Source organism: Castor canadensis, chromosome 7 (genome assembly GCF_047511655.1).
Source record: "Castor canadensis chromosome 7, mCasCan1.hap1v2, whole genome shotgun sequence".
Taxonomy (NCBI): domain Eukaryota; kingdom Metazoa; phylum Chordata; class Mammalia; order Rodentia; family Castoridae; genus Castor; species Castor canadensis.
In genome coordinates this window covers 42,905,243-42,928,605 of record NC_133392.1, presented here as the reverse complement: position 1 = coordinate 42,928,605, position 23,363 = coordinate 42,905,243, and the positions used below count along the sequence as shown (strand labels likewise).

Genomic DNA, 23,363 nt, shown 5'->3' with positions numbered 1-23,363 from the left:
TATCAACTGACTCAGGTGCAGCCAGTAGTGGGTCAGTGACAGGAGTGGCAGACCCTCTGCGAAATTCATCTACCATGGGGCTCTGAGGAAAAGAAGAGTTCACAACAGGGTTGGGGAATCCTTCAGGCTGGTGAGAGGCACATCCATGTGTCACAATGTCTACGGGGGCAATGCTGAGCACCACCTTTCCAACCCCATTTGGTGCTCAGAAAATACCAGATCAACTGAACCTTTCAAATGTAAAACTGATTCTGCAGATATGTGCACCATACATTTAAACTGTAACTTTAAAAATATCTTTCTGAGAACTGGGCGTGGTAGCACATTCCTGGAATCCCAGCTACTCAGGAGACACAGGCTGGAGGGGCCTTTGAGTTTGAGCCCAGCCTGGTCAACACAGTGAGATTCCCTTCTCAGACAAAAAAAGAAAAAAAAATGTTTGAGCATGGTAATGCAGAACCTATAATCTCAACTACTCAGGAGGTGGAGATACAGAGGATCATAGTTCAAGGCCAGCCCAGCCAAAAGCTAGTGAGACCTCATCTCAAGAAGCCAGGTGTGGTGGTGTATACCTACAGTCCACACTATGTAGGATACACAGGTAGAATGACTGCAGTCTGAGGCTGGCCCCAAGCACTAAAGCCAGACCCTATGCGAAAATCAACTAAAGGTCAAAGGTGCTGGGATGTGGATTCAAGGGCAAAGCACTTCCCTTAATGAGTACAAGGGCCTGAGTTATACAAAAAAAAGAAAAAGAAAACTTTCTTGAGACTGTTTTTTCTTCCTTTTTAAATCCCTGGCATAGTCTAATGCTTGCAACTACTTTCACTTACAAACAATATTCCACTAATTCAGGATCAAATGATTTAACACTGACTCAAGGACCAATGTATATTAGCTTCTCTCTGGTATCCTTATATGGACCCATGGCAGACAGAATGCAATAAATAATATCCGCTATATTTAGGGATTACTTAGCAGCCAATTCCTATTTAGAAGGATAAAACTATGTGATACAGTATAATATCAGATAATTAATAAATCAACGGAAAAAAATCTCATTTCAGTAAGTAATACAGTAGACCCTTGGTATCCACAGGTGTATAGTTCCCAGCAGACACCATTGAGAAAACATCCTCAGTGCTCAAGATGTGAAGAGTTTAAGCACAACTGACAATAAGCAGGACTGACCAGGGCGTCTCCAAATCACATGAGCTGCGTAATGCACATGTGGGAACTTCACACACACACACACACACACACACACAGCCAACACACACTAGGATCTCATGTTTTTTTGCTGGGACCAGCCTGGACTGTGGATCCTTCTGAGCTCTGCCTCCTGAATAGATAGGATTACAGGCATGAACTATAATGGCAGACTAGGAATTTAAAAGGTTTCCTTTTGTAATTTCTTTTGATGTTTTAAAACTATGTTTTGTGAACATGCTTGAGCAGAAAGCCATGTAATAAATCCACAAATAAGATGGTCTTACTGCATCTCCAAGACATCAAGTTCTCAGCAGACTGAAAAAACATGAGAGGGTATTACACTCTGCCTCAGTGCTAACCTAATCCAAATGAACACAGCAGACATTCAAATTGAAGAAGGCTGGGCTGTACCTATGTATAATCATCTTTTGAGCTCTGCCCTAAATGTCTTCCCACCTCATCTATTAGAAACACCTACTAAAAACATTGCAACAGGTTTTCAGAGTAACACACTAGAAACTACTCTCCTTAGGAGAATAACTAAAGAAAACAAAACGTAATATCTTTTTCTCATACATTAGATAGGAATTCACAGAGGCCAAAACAAAGTAGACAGGAGAAAGCTGGGAGGTAGGAAAACATAAAAGCCAGAGCTCAGTCACCTGGTCTTGCATCATGATGATGCAGAGCCCAGAGAGATCAAGCAGGACCACTCCGGCTAGGGAGTTCAATACACCCCACTCGGAGCTATACCATCAAGGCAGGGACACACCTGCTACACCAGGAGGAGAGCTGCTTTTGAGCTCTGAAGGGTAGAAAAACCCCCTTGAGAGTTCAGAGCCCTCAGCTGGCACTCGTGAAGTTGTGTGGTTCAAATTCATACTGTGTACTTCAAAAAACTTCAAGCAGAAAATCAAAGATTGCCCAGATTGATATGGGATACAGGTACCAGACAGAAGCAAATATAAGTACTGTCCAGGAAAATCCTCTTTCAATCTGTTCCTCACGGTAGTCACAGGTAAAACTCAAAGGAATCTGAGCTAATGATCAATGTATCATAAAAACAGAAGCAAAGAAGCCATGGTGAGGGAGAGTCAACAGGAACAGGAAAATGAATCAAACATGAAAAGACTTCAAATACTAAAATCGTCAGCATAAAGTAGTATACTTAGTGTATTTCAGTAAGTAAAAGTTTAGAAAAAGAGTACAATTTTATCTAAAAAAAAACTTGAAAAGAAACTAAAACTAATAATTAAATTTTTAAAAATAAAAAAACTTATACTAATGTTTTTAGCATTTATTTGTTGAACACCTATGTACCAGGTGTTGGACTTTGGTCTGAATTCTGGGGATAAAGCTGTAAGGTAAAAAAATAAGCCACAGTAACATGAAAAATATAAAAATCTTCTTCAACAAGCACAGTTTAAACAGAAGAACAGAATATTCAAAAAAGGAATTAGTAAGCCAAAAGACAAATCCAGAATAGACAAAGATGTAAAGAATAAGAAATAGGAATGTGGAAGGGGAGTGAGAAAGTCTAACACATGTCTTATCAATTTTCAGAAGGAAATAATGAAAATGAGGGAGAAACACTAGTCTAAGGAATAATGATAGAATTTTCTGAACAATCTTCAGCCTTCAGACCCAAGAAACCCAAAGAATGTCAGGAAAGAAGAGAGAGAGAAAGCATGATTCATTGTCTATATATAAGCAAACTGTAGACTACTAAAGGCAAACTCTTTAAAGCTGCCAGAAAAAGAATCATTTTAAAGTAGACTCTGAACATCAAACAGGATGTTAACAACCCCCCCCCAAAAAAAAAAGGACTGAGCTTTCCAGATAGTGAGTGAAGGCACAAGACACAGGGGAACAGCAGGCCAGGGTACAGTTGAGGTCTGCACTGGGTAAACGCTGGGTAAGACTGGAGATGCAGGTTGGGCCAGATGACAGATGCCCCAAATGCCACACTAGTATGTGGCTTTATCCTGAAGTGAGGGGACAGCCATCCCTGAAGGCTCTGAAGAAGGGAATGGAATTATGAATGCAGCATCAGAAAATCTAACCTATCAGCTAGAAAAGCGGCAGGGACACCCAGGGAAAGGTTATTCAGCTAGACCAGCCAGAGGTAATGAGGCACAATGGAGAGTTGATAGGGCAGAATGCAGGGATAAAAAGAAACAGAAAAAAGACATTATAAAGGGGGAAGAACATCAGTGAGCCAGTGCCTGGCTCAGCATGGGCAGCAATGAGCCTGAGACAGTTGAGAGAATGAGTCCAGTCTCTCCATCTTCAACCTTCAGGAGCACTGTGTCACACTGTTCCCCTGGAAGGACTTGACATTTCTTTTGTATGTTATGGGCCAGCACTTAATTCTTATTTTAAAATTCTATTTCAACAAATAACTTAAGAAACCAAGTTATCTCAGTTTCTCCTGAAAAACAGCTTAATTCCTTATCCCTACTGAAAACATTTTGTTTTGGTTTTGGTTTTGAGATATTCTTACTGTATGTGGCCCAGGCTGGTTTTGAACTCAAAATCCTCCTGCCTCAGGCTCCTGAATACTAAGCTTGTATGCGTGTGTGCTACCACGCCTGTCTAAGAAAACCTATAGAGGCAATCTCACTTCTTCTCAGAATTCTTTAATGAAAGAGTTGGTAAATATAAAAATGTATACAAAGCAAGAAGTAAATAGCCAACCAAAACCAGACTTCTGGGGCACCCGTAAGGAAATCACTATCACAACTGGTGGGCCTAATGCGAGCACCAGGCCCAAGGAGAATGGGGTCACTGCAGGAGAATTACAGGCAGAGTGGGAACCCAGAAGCAATCCTTATGTACATCTATTTTGCATCCTCCCTGAGCTTCCACAGGCCATAATGGTTTTCCCAGTCTTTACTTCCTTAGACAGCAGATTGCAGCAAAAATTTGTGCAAATTCAATACATAAAACACCTGAAAGCAGAGCCAGGGGGTTAACGGGGAAGTAAGATGGTCAAAGGCCTTCTCCTCAGCACTTTGGAATCCCAAGGTCAATAAGTAACCAAGCCTGAAAAGCAAAGGTCTAATAAGGATGGTTTAACTTAACAATGGCAGTTGGTAAAGGAACAGCAGTAACATGGTCCTGGCTTCAGAAGAGCCTCTTCTGACTGGTCCTTCTGGTAAATGTTCCCGTCTCAATTGTCATCAACCTCTCAGTTTGATGATGCTAACCCTAGAAGCACTCTTTGCTTTCAGGACAAGCCACATTAGTGCTGCCCTGTGAAGGTCACTTCAAAGAATGTTAAAGTGGCATTGCTCATGAGGACCAAGGCACCCTCAGGTCAGGGCAGTTGCCTGACCCAGGGTGCAGCCAGTGTGAACTGCTTAACCACTTGGGTTTAAGTGGCATGGTCAACGAGGCGGAGTAAACCACCAGCAAATTAAGATTTGAAAGGTTTTTTTCCCTAACTATGGAAAAGATGAAGTCACAGAGGGGCCACCTCAAAGAAAAAAGGGGATCCAAAATATCCCAGTCAAAAAGCATTACTCAAGTTCTATTCCCGCATGCATTTACACTGGGAAATTCCCAAGCCAGCTTCGTTGTGTGACGTAACAAAGAAAGTGATCAAAACTGGATTTTCTTGGCCAATTATTAACAAACACTATTAGTTATTCTAAAGGTATATAAACACTAGTGGCAACTACAGAGCTTTTGTTTCTTTTAATACATCTATCCCACCACAGTGGCCTAACCTGGTGAGGTTCTAAATGAACTCCACGATGATTAGGTCTTCCTGGCAGCAAGGCAGACCACTTACTACCCAAATGAAATACTTTGCAAGTTAAAAGAATATTTAAGGAATATTTGGGGGAATTACAGAAGTCATATGGAGTAAAAATGAATGGAGAAGACTATGCTTTTCAAAATGAAAGACAAAATTAAAATCAGAGTTGGAGCTCTGGCTCAAGTGATAGAATACTTGCCTAGCAAGCACAAGGTCCCAAGTTCAAACCCCAATACAGCAAAACAAAACAAAAGGCATGTTTATAGGAATAGAAATGGAAGCCTTGGCACCAAAATATTACCAATGTCTATCTGAGCAATGGTTTTTATTTTAAGCTTTCAACATTTACCAAATTTTCTACAAATAATCAGTTTTTTTAAAAAAGTACATTTAGAAACAAAAAGATGGGCAGGCATGGTGGCACAATATTCCCAGCACTCAGGAGGCTGAGGCAGGAGGATTGCAAGCTCAAGGCGAGCCTGGAAAGATCCTGTCTTGAACAAAAGAAAAGAGGAGGATGAGGTGGAAGAGAAGAAATTTATTTGACCTACTTATGAGGGATAAGGTATCCCTGAAATGCTGAGTCCTGTGAAATGCCAGAGCTGTCCTCGGCTGCGATTGGGTGGACAAATGTCTGTCCCAGCCTGCTTAGGATGGAACAGCTGCTAGAGTGAGTGGACCTAATTGCTACTAGCAGCCTGGTAAGCTGGTGGCAACTGGTGGGAAATGGCATGTGGCCCGGGGAAGACACACCTCCCATTTCTCTAGAGCCACTCGGTCCATCACAAACCAGAAATGTCACTGCTGAAGGGGGAAGGGGAGGGGGACAGGGACAGCACCCAGACCGCTTAGAAGCCTTCGTGTGTAGAGGACGAGGCTGTGTCACTGCTCCAGACTGCTTGTATGAATGAGAACACAAGAAATTTCCTAGAGGCGTCTGTCATCTAATGTCACTGCTATGTGAAGCTGGCAGGCAGTGTATCAGAAGCACGGTCTGTGAAAGCAGACACGTCTAGCTTCAAGTTCAGGCCCCCCCATTTTCTAACTGCATGACCCTGAGCAAGTTTCACAATCTCATAAACCTCGGTTTAATCCTCTTTCAATGCGGCTGGCCATGCCTGTCTCCAGAACTGTAGTGAAAGTTTAAAATGACTTATCAGTACATGTAGCATCAGCTAATTCAGTAACATTACAAAAGCCTGAGGACAGACTGGGGGAAATGGGTATCACAAACCCTTTTTGAGACAGTCTCTAGATATGAAGCCCAGGTCAAGGCAATTTCAATATAAAACCCAGGCTGGCCATGAAATTGTGATCATCCTGCCTTAGCCTCCAGAATGCTGAGATTACAGACGTGCACCACCATGCTCGGCCACATATCCTTAGACTTAAACGTAAAACCTAAATCCTCCAGGGTAACTTCTCAGCTATACACAATTAAAGTAGTCACTGAGCCAATATGAGCTACTGGATAGGCATCCTCTTTTAAACATTTTTTAAAATTTTATTTATTTATTTTTGAAGTGCTGTGGATGGAACCCTTGCACATGTTTGACAAGCAGTCTACAACTGAGCTACACCCCCAGCCTCAGGTGTTCTATAGTACACAGGAGTAAGGCTCCGAAACAACTTTGTGTACTACGTTAGAGTTCTCATTGTTCCTCCCCTATGTCATCTTCACTAAATCCAGACTGAAAGAAATGGGGCAATGGCACAAATGAGGCGAGACACCTTAGGAATGTCTTTGGAATACAGAAGTCGGCCTCCCACACTGGCACCATAGGCAATTCAGAAAAACACAGGATCAGCAAAGGTTTCAGAGCCTTCGTCAGAAAGAACACATTTTAATAATGTCTTGTAACAATGATATACTCTCAGTGAAATTCTGAAAATAACAAATATTGAAAATATTTAATCCTGATATAACACAAATTGCCTGGTATAACTTTTGGTTACAGGGCCTAGCGCTCTCTATGTGGCCCAGGCTGACCTCACACTCTTGATCCTCCTGCCTCTACCCCTCAAGTGCTGGGACTACAGGCAGGCGCCACCACGCCCACATGCAAACATTATGCACCAAATGCGATGCTGTAAAATGGGGAGTGACAAATGTTTTAAAAGTAGAGTCAAAGATTGAATTCCACAAGAATTAGAATATTTTTAGAATACTGCTTTCCAAAGAGGAGCCATCATAATACAGTGTTACCACAGAACAGGATTGAGACAAACTCAGTACTGAAGTAAGTGTATTTCTCCACTTACTCTCTGGGAAACGGTAGAACAGTTATTTAACTGCTTGGAACCTCAGTTCCCCATCTAGAAAAGGGCCTTGTTTAATGTTTTCATGATGGTGTGATGATCAAAGACATGTAAAATAGTTAGCACAGGTTACACCTATAGTGTTCTGCGTGGAAAAAGAAATATCTAAAGGATCATGGTGACTTATGGCATCAAATGTCAGACATCCACAAAAGGTCACGGGATATGAAACAATGGGTCACCCTGACTTTGACAATAAACACTGTTGAGTTGATAAAAATTGAAGGTTGTATGAAAGCAAGGGCAGGTAACTTTGTACCTTAGAGGCTCTAGGAGACGAGCACCTGCTAATGACTTAACAGAGAACCAGTCAATCAGTACAACTACCAACCAATCAGAGAGCAGTTCTGGGTAAGAAGAAACCAATGATAACAGCTAATTCAAAGGGCACACATCAGCTGACTTTCAACTTGAACTGCTTTGCTCCCAGGAAAGAAGGGAATGAGGTCTTTGGCTAGAAATTTCTCATCCCTTTCATCTGGCCAGAATCAGATGTTATCACTATGTTGTCTGTTGTTCGAATCAGATGTTATCACTATGTTGTCTGTTGTTCTTCAGGCATCAGGAAGGATTGTCAAGGGGTTAAGCCAGAGCTACGCCAGGAGTGAGGAGTGACATCCCACCCCACCCACCACCAAGTTTAGAGAATGACAAGCACTGGTGTATGTGAGCCCTAACACAGTCTGCATTACTACAGAATGGATCCAATTTGACTCAGTACAGTCCAGTGGGGCAGCCAAGTTCAATTTAAGCCCTCCATTATTATGTACCTCTGATGGCTACTGATTTGCATCTATCAAGAGGGTCCTTTAAAATTATTCTTATGTACACTTCCTGAGGCAGGTCTTGTCTTGAATTTCATAAGTTGCCCAACCAGACACTTTTGTGCTTCCCAAAGACCTCAATAGGTCTGCCTAGATAGAGCAGAGCAGCGATTTAAGCTTTAATTTCACAATGGAATCATAAAATTCAAAAGACAGAAGGATTTTTTAAGTTCAATATAGCTCAATATAGATAGAAGCATCAAAGTATTAATTAACTTGGATATGAAGGTTTATATCAAGCCTTCTCTACTTCCCACTCATCTTTTCTATTTTTCAGTCTTTTAATTTTTATCATCCTAAATAATAAACTCATTTTTTAATCAAAAACTAAGACTTTAACCCTCTAGCACAGAGGTTTTTTTCCTTTTATTTATGACTTATTTTCAATAGTCAACAAATAATCAATTATCTCAAATCAAAAATAGTGCTTTGAACTGAAAACAAAGGTACCTTCTTTACAAGCTGTCTAATAAGGTGGTCATCTCTCTGGGGTCAAAAACAACCCTCATATCTAATACCTACATATATACATATACATATAAATATACATATGCATTATATTTATGCATATAAATGGATATGTGCATAATAAGGAAGCTAGAGATAATGTTTTACACTGATAGAGAACACAGAGTGTAACCAGAGTCCCATGGCTCATGCCTGTAATTCTAACTACTTGGGAGGCTGAGACCAGGAGAGTTGTGGTTCAAGACCAGGAGAGTTGTGGTTCAAGACCAGCCTGGGCAAATAGTTCCCAAGGCCCCATCTCAAAATTAACTACAGCAAAATGGACAGGAGGTGGAGCTCTAGTGATAGAACATCTACTTTGCAAGCATGAAGTCCTAAGTTCAAACCCCAGCCCCACCAAAGCAAATAAGTAGGTTGTTCACACATAATTTGTATCTACATGTGAAAGAATATGGAACTCTAGCAGTAGATAGCAAAGTTGTGGTTTTGATTTTGATCATGATGAATTCAATCAATAATATATTCTCTCTCATTCTCTCTTTCAAATAATCTGTAAGAAATGGGCTCTCAATCCTTTTCAGGCCCTATATCATTGAGCATTTGATGAAAACTAAGAACTAAGGATGTGCTCAGTGATAAGGCACTTGCACAGGCCCTGGGTTCCATCCCCAGCACCACAAAAAAAAAAAAAAAAGAAAGAACGAAACTAAGGCTGTTTCATCCACCCCCATACCCTTTATTTCATAAAGAAATAATTCTTAGAACAAAAGAAACTATCGTCTTAATAGTTCTTCATAATCTACTTACACTAATTTCCCAATCTTTGGGAGTTATAAATGGCCAATGGGATAAGCCTATTTATCTCTGCTTCCCTCTAATCCCCTTTAAAATGGTAGTGAAAGAAAAAGATGTAAAGACAAACAGAAAGAAAACCGTACCAGAACAGACACTAGCCATCAGGGGCATTTTAGAAGCTGGATAGTGGAGATGACAGTAGAACTGAGATATGAACAAAAAGCCAGGCTCAGGAAAGGGAGTTTCTGGTACCTCAGGACAGATCAGGTATAAGACTGAAAAGAGCAGCCTTGTTCAAGTATAAAAAATATTTACTCTTACTTTACACCATAATACAAAAATTAACTCAAAATGGATTAAAGATTATATCTGAAACTATGAAACTCCTGGAAGAAAACACAGGACACTGGATTTGGTAACAAAAGCGAAATAAACAAGTGAGACTAAATCAAACATAAAAGCTTCAGCACAGCAAGTGAAACAAACAAGAAGAGTGAGAACAGCAACCTACAGAGTGGGAGAGGCTATCTGCAAACCATGTATCTGATGAGGTGTTAATAAGCAGAATAATTAAGGAATTCTTACCACTCAACAACAAAAAACCAAAGAACCCAATTAACGAATAGACAAAGGACTTGAGTAGACATCTCAAAGGTGATACACAGATTTTCAACACATACATGAGAGGACACGCAACATCACTCATTCTGAGGAAAGCAATCCAAAACCACAATGACATCTGACCTCCTGCCCATTACAATGGCTACTAAGAAAAGGCAAAGAAAATAGCAAGTGTTGGCAAGGATGTGGAAAAACTGGAACCCTGGTACACTCTTGGAAATGTAAATGATACAGCCACTATGGGAAACAGGCAGTTCCTCAAAAACTTAAAAATACAAGTACCACATGATTCAGCAATCCAACTTGAAGTGAAAGCAGGGTCTTGAAAAGATACTTGTACACCCATATTCACTGCAGCATTATTCATAAAAATAGAAGCTATCTAAATTAGCAGATCAACGGGTGAAAAAATACACTATATAAATACATCTGAACAGTATTCAACCATGAACAAGAAAATCTCATAATTTACTATAATAAGGATGAACCTTGAGATCATTATGCTAGATGAAACAAGTCTGTCACAAAAGGATTCCACTTGTATAATTTAAAAAAACCGAAACTGGAATGATGACTGACAAGACATTGTTATTCAATGCGTATAAAGCTTTAGCTTGCAAGATGAAAAAGTTCTGAAGATCTCTTGTACGGCATATAGTTAACACTACTGTACTACACAATAAAAATGATTAAGATGGTAAATTCTATATGATGTGGTTTTTTTTAGAGACCATTGGCTCTCTTCTCCTACATGGAAGCTTACACCCCACAAAAAGGTAAACAGAGGATTACTGAGAAACTGAAATGCCCAAATGTATGCACACACAGAGGCTAAAATGGCCTGTCCAAAGACTCTATGGGAAAGCCTACCAAGTAATGAATCCCAGACTACTTTTTACTGTCTGGATCTTCAATATGAACAACTAAATTGTTCCTACTTATTTCAGAACAACCTCTAACATTCAAATCAGGGATCAAAGCAAACAGATAAAGGGAAACATACACAAAAATATGTAGAGAGAAGAAAACAGCGAGATAATTCAATTTATATCCTCAGAGGAACAGAAAATATTTCAACTGTGAAACAAACAACTTTATTTTTAAGACGTAATATTCAGAGGGCCAAAAAAATTAAAAATTGCAAATACACTAGCTGAAATTAAAAATTAAATAGACACTAAGAAAGTAGAACAAAGCACAGAGATGAAAGTACCCAAGAAAAATATGTAAGAAAATTAGAAGATGAAGCCAACAGATCCAAATATCCAACAATGGACTAGTTGAAAACAGAAAAAAGTGAAAAGAAATAGGACAAGAAAATTACCAAATTTAAGAACACTAGTTTCCAAGACAAACAACAACAAAAAAAGGAAGAGATAAGGGAAAAGGGAAGGAAAGAAGAGCCATATGTGGCACATACCTGTAGCTACTAGGACAGGAGGATCTCAAGTTCTAAGCCACCCCGCCCCCTGCAGAGGTAGTGACACCCTATGTCAAAAACAAGGGATAAGGGTGTAGTTTAAATGGTATGCCACTTATGTGGCATGCCAGGCCCTGCGTTCAACCCCTAGAACTGAAGGATGAGGGGAAAGAAGGAAAAATGTCTCAGTATGAAATTGCAGAATTTTGGGGATAAAGACAAATATCAAACATTTTCCAGACATAAAGAACATTTCACATACAACCAACTGGGAAGCAGAGTGGCCTGAGACATGTCAACGTACATAAGAGAGTTCAACCACAAACAAAATATGGTCATAATACAGTAAACATTAATATTTGCTTAAACACATCTGTAACATGACAGCATTAAGAAAAATGGAGAGCAGGCTAATGGCACACTCCTTGTAATCCCAGCACTCTGGAGGCTGAGGCAGAAGGATCTTAAAATCAAGGCCAGCCTGGAAGAAATAGGAAGGGTAAGTATATACTAATGGCAGTGTTGTCTATGAGAGATAAATTCTCAGCAGGAAATCGATACATAACTCTAAACCTTTTAAAGAAATCAATCAATGGCACTTACAGCATATCCTGCACTATTTAGAAATAGGTAGGTGAGTACCAGAAAATACAACCAAAAGAGATGAAAAGGGCTATTTTTAGGCAAAGAGGCAATGGGACTATAAAAAGAATGGAGAGTGGCTATTACACTACTACTTGAATTATTAAACAATGTACATAGTTACCTCAAAATAAATAACATAAATAAAGAGAAAGAGGGAGTGAAGGAGGGAGGGGGGAAAGAAAACAAAGACTGATTTAACAAAGCAATTCTATGAATTGCTACCCAGGAGAACTCTTCAATGTTCATCTACACAGAAAGGATGAAAATATCAACTGTCCTAACATTATGCAAATGGTTACTTGGAGCTTGGAATAAAATTTCCAATTACAGCACCATACATAAACTCCAAAAGTGCCAGATTGCAAACAACCAAAATGATAACATGCTGTGGAAAATGGTATTGACTGCTTCAAAATGTGACTATTAACATGGAGATCCGGTGTCAAATATGTATGTAAAGGGTCAGAAGAAAATGAGGCTGGGATATGACAAAAGTTGTAGTGGTAGTACTTTGTATGACCCAAATATTTCTCCCATATTCAAGGTGGCCACATATGATTGTTTGTTTAGATATGCTCATTGGGAATTCACAGAAAATATAAACTAAACATAAAGAAATTAAAAATCCATTTACCTGAATCATGTTTTTATTATTCTTAAATCTTCCTTCCAATCTAGAAGAAAATAAAGTAAATTAAAGTGCATTGTTCATGTAATGAGTTGCTTATTAGAAAAAAAGCTGAAAGTAATTATTGTTCATTTCTTGTCATCTCTCCATAGGAAAACAACATTCCTTCCCTCTTTCCAGCTCGTCTCTGGCTGTCCTAGTATTCACAGTAAGCTGCTCTCGGCAAAGCCAAGGAGACACCAGCAACATCTAATACCAAAGAAACATTACACATTAAGTGATCGAATGGTACAGTGTCCATTTTTCAATCCCCTCTCCATTCAGATAAACAAATGCTAATGTACTATACAGAAAATGATAAGTAAGAAAGCAAATTTCTCAAACTATAAAAATACAAGTCTGTGATAAAAAGGGGGTAATGAGATGTAAAAGTTTTCATTTTTACTACAATGCAATCAATAGCAAGCTAAATGGAATAGCTACAGGTCACATACAGAAGAGTGTGATCAAAGGCTTAGAGACTGCAACCTACTGCACGCTAACACTTAAAAATGCTTCCTCATTCCATTTCACGAAAGACTTACTCAAGTAAAATATGACCCTTTCCATATAGACAGATAGAGATCAATATTCAAGTTCAATCTGCAGACTAGCTTAACAAACTGTCCTCGAGAGAACACACATAACCACCATTCTCCAGAAAGGTCACTAGCACCCTAACTGAATACCACACATTAGTCTTCACATTGGCAAGGTTATTTCAGGGATATGTCTGGGAATCTAAGTATCTCTGTATCTGGACCAAAATAAGGAAAGAGAAGCGAGTAATAGCTGGCTGCAAGGTCGTACTATTTAGAAAGATGCTACCATATCTGAGGAAGGTGGTTTTTTGGCTGGCCAGTTGCTTGTCTGAGGTCAATCTGCAAGTCCTCCATGATAGGGAAGCTGTTTATGATAGAAATTGAAGGGCAAGGGCCCTCCTTTTGTCCAGGAAGAATGTACTGCTGGGCTAAGATCGGAAGGCAGGAAGAGGTAAGGGTGGAGAACACCAGAGGGAATTTGGCCTACTTTCTACAGGTACAGAACACCATAAGTAAAAGTAACCTAAACTCTTATGTGGTTGAATCTGGACTAAGTTACAAATGTATCATCTCACCAGAACTTCCAACTCCTCGGAAGGCTGCTTTGCTCCCCCACAAGGCTACAGACAGTCTCAAAGCAGCAGTACGGAGTCTCAGCAGAGGAAGCAAAGCTATTCCTCTGTACTGGTTGTAGGCAGGGATAGAGACGCTGTACACAAGGAGAAATGGTCACAGAAACAAACCCCATGGCTGGTTACAGAGTAGGTTGTGTGGCCCCTGCCCATGTCATTTAAAGAAAAGAATCAGTTCATTCAGGATCCACAAAGTCTTCTGAATTACCAAAAAAATTGAATGATTGTCGCTTATAGAGTAGGCCCACTTATCTTTCTGTACATCAAAGGAGAGATTTCAAAAGAAACCCTTCTATTTGCCAAGGCATAATTTTCTGACACATTAACTGGTTTTATTACATTGTTGCTTCCCCTCTGCAGCAGGAGACACCAGAAGAACATAGTGTCCCTGAGAGACAGTCACAGACGCAGAGAGAGGCAAATTGCCACCCATTATTGAGAAACCCATGGAAATGCCACCTTCCAGCAACATGCCAAACCTGAATAAATATTTCACTTCTATCAGAAGTACTTTCAAAAAGCACAGGTCAAAATGTAAACACAGTTCAAAAAAGGAACATTCCAATCTGCTACTTGAGAGAGAAGAAATAAAATACCTTCTATTTAAGACAATGTGTCATCTACAGCCATACCACCCTTAAAGTGCCTTGTCTCATAAGGCAATACGTGATGTTGCACAAACATGTAGCTAAAAAGGTCTTCCTATATCTTCACTGGTAAATACAAAACTATATCTCAATGACATGCAATTATCAGACATAAAATGCCTTTACATTCAATCCTACAAGAGAACACTTGGGTGGAAGCAGGTTAGAAACCCAAACTTAATTAGATCTAGACACTGAGCTCAGAGGTTATGTAAGTTGTCCAAGGTCAAAACCTTATCCACGGTTGCACTTGGACAAAGTGGGGAAGGCCTCCTATGCAAGTCTGTTGAACACCGTTAGGGTATACTGTTGAATGACATGAGAGGTCATCTCAAACCATTTAGTGATCCTCTATTTTCTAGCCTCAAATTGTTTGGCTGTCATCCCAACTAAAGAGTACTGATGTTCCTTCTATAAGATGGAAGAAATATGTTGTTAGCGAGTAGCTTGAGGACAGGAAACAAAAATAGGCCTGACTAGACTCTATAGATTAGGTAAGTGTGAAAGCCCACTGGGAAGACTCTGGTGATCTTCCTTTTATGGGATCCAGCACTGTGGATGCATAGTAAAAGCTATAGCCTTGCTTTGGCAACGGATGCATTCCACAAAGATACAAGTTCCTTCTGGGACTACATGAGTAAGCAAGTTACCTATGCATACCATGCACGGTAGAACTAAGGGCGAAAAAAATCCTAAATTATACTTACAATTTGTGTCTGTCAACTTTCAATTATGGGTGAGTAAAGAGTAAGGCAGGAACCTTTGTAAACATTAGCCTGATGACATTTACAAGAATACTATGGGGAGGGGACGGCTGCAGAAAAAGGTACCCTTCTCCAATCCCTACGATTTTTGCAATACTCAGACTCCTGTGTGTTTACTATTGGTGACTTTCTCCCAAGAAAAATACACTGGAGTAGGAGAAGATTCCTGGGGTAACAAGGAAGGGGCATAAGAACCAAGGCTGAGGAAAGAAAAGATTAAAACACAAAATTCTGTCAGGACTGGCAATCTCCACTTCACTCGATTACACCTGTAGGGTGTACCCTTTAGAAGCTTGCAACTTCCTTGATGATCAGGGAGGGCCAAGATCCCATGTTAGGATCAATCCTAATGATTCAGTGATTAACTGGCTGACAGGCAATGGCTGTCCAAATGCCACACTGAAAGACAGTGCTGAAATCCATTTCCATTGTGTTGCCACTGAGTTCCAGACAGGCATGACATGGAAACTGCAGCAGGTGTCTGTTTTTCACAGCCCTATCCCAAACCCCATTATTATAGTTCGGTTATTTCTTCTCAGGGAAGACCATGTATAATTAAATATGAACACTATAGAGAGACCAGTAATAGCATAAGATCAATTCAATTATATTTCCCATTAAACCTATACATTATTAGAATAGTAAAACACTGAAAACTTTCTCATTCTTACCAGAAACATCATGCTATGCAAATTACAGTTTGGGTTCAGAAAATATAAAATCAAAATACAAAGTTAGTGGCTTTTTTTTTCCTCTATACAAAGTTGGTGTTTTCTTCTCTTAATGTCTCTCAATCAGTTTAACTGAACCTTTCCTACCTTTCCTCTGCTTGGTGAAGAAATTTTACAACCTCTAGTGTGACTCTCAAAGCATCAAAAAGCCCCAGAGGAGGTTCCTGGCTTTGGGGACTAAAAGCTGAAGCTTCTTGCTGGAGTCATCCACCAGGCTTCCTCTTGCAGGGAGTTTGTACCAGCTCTTCACAAGAGAGAATAATTTTCCACTCCCCTCAGGAAAGCCTCAATCTGCCCTTCACTAAACTGCAGCCTTACTTTTCCCAGATTAGAATAACATGCAAGCAATCAGCTGAGTGTCTTCTCCCAGCCCTTCCTCAAGCCTGCCTGGATTGACACCAGTCAGAATTCTCTCCACTAAGTCTCAAAGATCATCTATTGACTGCCCTGAGAGGCTAGCAGCTTCTCAACTTGCTTCTGAAACCAGCTTTCCTTTTCCTCTGTGACAACACTTGGATAGAGGTATTTAGAACAGGTTCCCTAGGAGGATAGAACACTAATCTGCTAATATGTAGGAGCTGAAGGAGATGGGGGGAAAGAAATTCCAGAGAGTTTCTCCAAAGGTTTTAAAGAGCAAAACCTCTGCGCTTCAGGAAATGGTGAGAGAAATTCCAGGGAACAAAGAAAAACTGGTAAAAGCCTGAAAACAAATCCAGTTTTGAGTATGACCTCAAAGCAAACAATGGGTCCTCTCTCCTTCCCACCAAGAGTGACCAGGCACTGAGGAATGAAAAGGTACTTTAACCTCTTGCTTGGCAAACATTTACTGGGCCTCCAGGTGGAGTTACACAGCGATGACAACTTGGCTTCTCTGAAGGAACTCAGTTCAGCAGAGAGGAAAACCAGTGCCAACCAGTGCTTAGGTCCTGTCTCACACACACACACACTCACACACACACAGACACACACACACACACACACACACACACACACACACACAGAGTGATGAACTGACATGAATGGAAACGACACAACCACTTCCCTGGAAGAGGTCAGACAATTCCTAGCCATTTTCTGTATCTCACTTGACCTGTGACACAAGCCTGTGAGCCTGGGAAACACCCTTTCATGGTTCGCTGATGGGAGCCAGATCAGGTAATGGCACAAGAACAGGATCCCTGTCATTTGTCCACATTAAGCCTTCAAATCCTGATACCCTACCCGAAGATGAATCTCAATCCTTCTCTGCCCTTCTGCAAAATGGCCATCCATCTCTGGGCTTCCTACAACTTTTGCTGTACAATTCATGAATTGAAGTACTTTTCCAACTTCACGGTCTCCTCATTAAGGGACACACCAGCAAGACCCTTGCCTCTGCTTAATGGGAACAGTTTTGGTAGTTTGTAAATCCCTACCAGAGATGTGTTAAAAATAATCTTCCTCATATCGAATCACAGCTTCTTGAGGGAAGGGCCACACTAGCTCTGTGCTTACAGTGCAATGGACACTGGCCAGCAGCCAGTAAAAACTACACATCTGTCCTCTCACTTCACTGGAAAGAACCACCTTTACTTACCACGTTGAGTCACTATTTTTTTTTAAGTTTTTTGATTCTGTAGCCCATGCTGTCCTCAAGCTCACAATCCTCTGTCTTCTGCCTCCCATGTGTGGGGTTACGGGCCCGAGTCACCACGCCCAGCCACATTCAGTCACTATTGTCAACACTGGATTATTACATCAAGAAATGCATTTCACTGCCACGTGCAAGCTCCTACAATCCCTGTACTGCCCTCCCCATTTTGTACCCCACGTCACTCTTACTCCAGGCCCACCAACTGCCTTACAAAAAGCAATTCATAATGATGGAGGAATCATTCATATCAGTCTTTGACCCAGTAAATTTTTTCTCAAAATATTATATATGCACTCAATAAATTGGTAATTACCTCTCACATTTCATTTGACAGTTAATGTCCCTTCCATATTTTCATTTTATTACCAATTTTTTTAACCAAAGCAGGATTAAAAATGGTTAGTCCTTTAAAAATAGTTCTCTGCACTGTCTAATCTACTGTAGGCCAAGCAGCCTCTGCTTGAAACAGTTAACATTACCTCCGTAACTTGTCAAGTCAGAACATTCCAGAAGGAAAGACTGTGCAAAATCCCAAACATAGTGTACACAGCCCAGCAATTTTATAACTATTTTCAGCAATTTTATAACTATTTTAAAAACTAAAATAAGTCCCTTTCCTTTTGAATCTGGATTCTTTTTCGATACAGAGAAGATTAGGTATTTACTGGAAATTAAAGGAACTCATAGAACAATGAGAACTTTCTAATTAAAATACTTTGAAGTAGCATTATATAATCAAAAGAAAATTCAGCATGAATCATCAAACCAAACCAAGCTACCATAATAACCATTGCAAAGCAAAAGAATAAAGTAAAAAAACCTGTCTTATGTTTCTAAAAGAGGCAAAATTCAGCAAACAAATAAGCATATAGGATGGACTAATAAGATCCCAAGTTTAGCTCAATATAGAAACATTAAAATCAGAGGGCTGGGAAGTTGGCACAATGATAACAACGAGTGGTGAGCATACACAAGGCCCTAGGTTCAAACTCAAGCACTGCCACAAAAAAAAAAAAAGAAAAAGAAAAAGAAAAAAATGTGTGGGTCTATATATAAAATTCACTTCTAAGGCAGATCAACAAGAGTGTTTTGTGTTGTTTTTTTAAACCAAGAATCAACTGACTTGTTCAACATGGTCTTATAATAGGCAAAATTCAGGTTATCTCTTCACCTACTCCTCTTTCTGAGAGATTCTGCCACATACTCAGGCCCAGTTGCCTTTTAACTGACACAATTCCACACACAGCAATAGTTGATTGAACCTGAAGGAACTCCTGACCCAAAGAAAGTCATTCAGAAGGTGGCCTGCAGCCTATGTCGTGGGAATACTTACTGGTTAAAACACTGAGTTAGGAGAATCAGATTCTTTGCCTCAAGAACCAAAATCAAAAAAGTCTAAAGGAATTTGTCAGATTGCCTGGGCCAAAGGTCAAGAGGGACATAAGGCATCATGGACCAAGTCTATCATAGGAAGCGAGAACAAGGATTCCCAGCCTGGAATTCCCAGAACTACATCCTTACCTCCCTCCCTTCCTTGAGTGAAACTCACCTGGCTGGTACAACCAAAAACACAGCTCATGACAGCAACCTACTACTTTATGGAAAGACCTACTGACATTAGTTATAACTATTTTTCTTCTTTCAAAACCAACTGGAGAAAACAGCTAATATCACTTGATAAGGAGCCTGAGGTCATGTTTTTAAAGAAATGCATTTTTATTAATTTTGAATTCTCTCCTCTGGGAGAGTCCTTTGCCTACAAAGCTAAGTTGATTTCTGAGAGGGTCTCGAAGTTCTCTTCTATGGGGATAATCTCAGTACAGGCCGTCTCCCCTGTACCAGTAGCTCCCTGTCATATGAAGAGGACGAACAGCTTTGGGTTAATTCTGGTTAACATATGGAGTGTCACATGATATATTCTCATCTTATTAAATTCATAAATCAGAACCAGCAAATTTTCCATAAAAACTGTTAAAAATCAGTCTACTCCAAAGCCATCTCACTGTACTTATTTTTTGAGTACAGTGTAGAGAACATATTTACACACAGAATATTAGACTCATACTGTTTGCTGTTTTTCTCATTAAAAATATACAGTTTATATTCAATGGCCTGCTTCTCCCTTAGATTAAAGATGCTAAGAAGTAGGGATTATCATTTGATGAGGCACTAGAGGAAATGGTTCGGTCAGAAATGGTGCTATGATCTTAGAATATTTTCAGTTCTCCACTTTGAGGGGTGAAGGACATGATAACATGAGACATCAGAACTGAAGTGCCTATGTTCAACAGTCTGGTTATTCAGGTTTTAACATAAATTAAAGTACATTTATATCGGACGTTAAAAGTGTAACCACTCAATGAATAAATTTCCTCCAAAACCTGTTTTAAATAATGCCAGGAGAAACTGTCCAGGATGTGACATGGGCAAAGGACTTGGAAACACCTGCCCTTTCAGCGGTGTCCTGACATCACTGAGTGGCTCGGGGACTTTCTGAGTCGGGGGGCTATCCACCTGCAACTCATGTCCTGTTTCACTTGCAGTAGTTCCAACTGATTCTCGTCCATGGCGATTAAAGAAATTTTGCCCAGTAGAGATGCCTAGAAAAAAAGATATCCCCCAGCATTATGCTTTGTTATTCTATTTGTATTAACAAATTTTGTTGTCTACTGATCATTTAAGCATTCTTGGGTTTTTTTTCTCCTGTTTCTCAAATTCTCCTTTAATTTCCACATTAACTGAGGTGAATGAAATCTTGCACATATTCTTATTTTATATCTATGTGCAACATGTTTTTAGTTTTCTTGAAAGTTACTGTTAACAATGATGGTTCATTTTAAAATTCATTCCATCATAACACCTAGAAAAGTACTTACTATAGTTAAATACGTAGCCCATCAGACTCTGAATGACTGGTCTGTGGAATCTGGAGGTCAGATCCGTGAGATTCAGAGTAAGACAGATGGTAACGAATGGCACTGATGTTCACAGCAGAGCAAGTGACCTCCTCCCTCTCCTATGGGCATCAACGGCAGCAGCACTGATGCACAGCCTTCGATTCCACGCCATACATGAATGCAAATGCATGCTTCCTAATGGACACGGTGTAAATAAAATCCAGTCAGATGCACCCAGGAGACTGCATGCATGCTACACATATGTAAATCAGCTAAAAATACAATCAGGTCTATTCCATAAATACAGCTAAGACAACCCAAAAAGTCAAGCAATTTACATAAGGAAAAAAATAGGCTTGATCCAAATCTAACGGCCTTATCCTTAGTTCTCTGAATTAAAGAGTTGCAAATCTAAGGTAATAAAGCAAGGCACCTATTTGTAGGCAAAAACTTTAAGATCCTGTAGACCTGTAAACTTCTTATGCTTCTGTACTTATACTTCAGTAAGACTTTTAAAGGAAATACTAGACATGGAGAAGAACAAAGAGGAGCGGGCGGGTGTGGTGGCAGAAACCTATAATTCTAGCTACTCGGAAGATAGACAGAGATCATGAGGATTGAGGTTTGAGGACAGCTTAGGCAAAAAAAAGTTAGGCCCAATCTCAGAAAATAAGCCAGACCAGATGTGGTGGTATATACCTATAATCCCAGCTATGTGGGTGACCATAGGTAGAAGGGTTGTGATCTGAGGCCAGAACCTGACAAAAAACACAAGACCCTATCCAAAAAATAACTAAAGCACAAAAGGTTGAAAGTGTGACTCAAATGGTAAACTGCATGCTAGCCTGCATGAGGCCTTGAGTTCAAACCCCAGTACTGCCATCTTTTTAAAAAGCTGAAGAAAATGGTCCATCATTTTTTTTTTTCTTTTTGAGAAACAGTGAGTGGGAGGTGAACTATCATTCAGCTAAGACATCAGCAGAGGGGTTTCTTCTTGACATGAGCAAAGATGATGCACAGAAATACACTTAACTGAGAGGAACTGGACCCAGGTCCTGCATAAGCGCTCTCACTGAGCTAAGCTACACCCAGCCTGGAAAAATATTTACACAAAGACTCACACAGATTCGTGCAAGCAACAAGTCCCCTACTGAGATTTTAAATAGGGATTTCTTTACATAATTCATTTAGAATTGTTATTTAAATTTTTTTGGTGGGTGGGTGTGTGTGTGTGTGTAGGGTTAGGAAGAGGAGAGGACATGGGAAGAGAAGAGGACAGGGTCTCACTATGTAGCCCAAGCTGGCCTCAGCCTCCCATGTGCTGGGATTACAGGGTGTACCACCATACCTGCTCTTCATGATTTTCCAAGGCCACGACAATCTACTCAAGCAGAAAAACCCTTGAGCTCCCTGCACATCTAAAACTGCTCCTGTGGCCCTACATCTGTAAGTCTGGGGAAGCAAAGGTTTCACTTTACTCCTAAACCACACAGGGACTATCTTGATAACTGAGGTTGCCCTCCTCTTCAATTTCCATTCTTTCCTTTCAGACTATCCATCCAACCCCTAACCCAACCCATCTGCAGTGGTCAGTCACATTCTACTGAAAACACTTCTCTGAAGCAGGGTATGGTGGCACACACCTGCAATCCCAGCACTCAGGCAGAAGGATTGTGAGTTCAAGGCCAACTTGGAGTACATGAGATCCTATCTCGAAAAAAAAGGGAACAAAACAAAACAAAATAAACACCTTCTTTGGCTGCAATCACCTTTGATCGGAGCCCTGCTGATGGACACTACGAGTGTCCAGGGATTCAATGACCTCCCGTACCTCAGAGCCCCAAGGAGACTAATGTCCTAGAAGACGGGTTCCCTCCCTCCACTGGGTGCACTTCTCAGCCAAAAGACAAGCTTCATGCAGGACAGGCATACGCAAGGATGACGAAGGCCTGACAAGCAAGTGGGATGAGAGGCTGTGAAATCCTGTCCAAGAGGGGACAGGACAAACCCAAGGCTTTGTGCACGCTAGACAAGAACTCGTACCCCTGAGCTACAGCCCAGCCCCAAGAATCACCAACCACCCACCTACTGCCATGATGCCAAATCTGTATGATTTAAAGTAGTAACAACCATGGGCTGCAAAGCTTGAGGTCTCTTACAAATCCAGGGTTAAAACAGAAATTGTCAAATGGCTTAGTTATAACCCTATCGGAGACACAACTATCCACGTGACAAAAGTAACATCCTGGGCTACATTTTTTATATTCTCTTTTAGTAAGTGGAAACCTTTGTAAAATCCATTATACTTTTTTTCCTAGTTTTCTTTTCTCCCATTTGTAAAAAACAAAATTCTTCTAAGAATATTTAGAATATAAAGATGGTCAAAGGCAAGGCAAATGACAAATAACCTTAGCCCTCAGTAAGACACTTTTGGTTTGTTTTTTATGAGTTACTCAGGTTCACTGTAAATGTGGGGTAAGCACAGTTAGGTTTTACCAAATTAAGGGCATATATGCATACAATTTTACAAGTTGTTTTCAGTGACAGTCTGTCCTAAACATTTTCTCATCTCTATTATATATAAGATAAATATCGTTTATAATCTTCTGTATATATTTAACATTTTCAACATATTTCCTGATTTTTAAAATAAGAACTCCAGAACATAATTTTACATTGTCTTCATGAGTAAAAATATCACTACAAGGGCTAGTGGAGTGGCCTAAATGAAAAAGTGCCTGCCTAACAAGCAAGAGGCCCCAAGTTCAATGCCAAGTAGCACC

The 23,363-nt window shown here is 40.1% G+C and overlaps 1 protein-coding gene across 18 annotated transcripts in view; it reads right to left on the bottom strand.

Annotated features, from left to right (window-relative positions):
- Positions 1-23,363, bottom strand: part of Sgms1 (sphingomyelin synthase 1) — a 292,465-nt gene that overhangs the window by 122,414 nt on the left and 146,688 nt on the right. Inside the window, exon 6 of one of the 18 annotated variants that reach the window (XM_074078850.1) lies at positions 20,560-20,775. The exons of 15 other annotated variants lie outside the window; for them this stretch is intronic. The gene's annotated coding sequence lies outside the window, so the exon portion shown is untranslated. Of the gene's footprint in view, positions 1-12,701; positions 12,742-20,559; positions 20,776-23,363 lie in introns of those variants that run through there. 2 more of the 18 variants (XM_020156737.2, XM_020156756.2) reach the window with 2 other exon arrangements.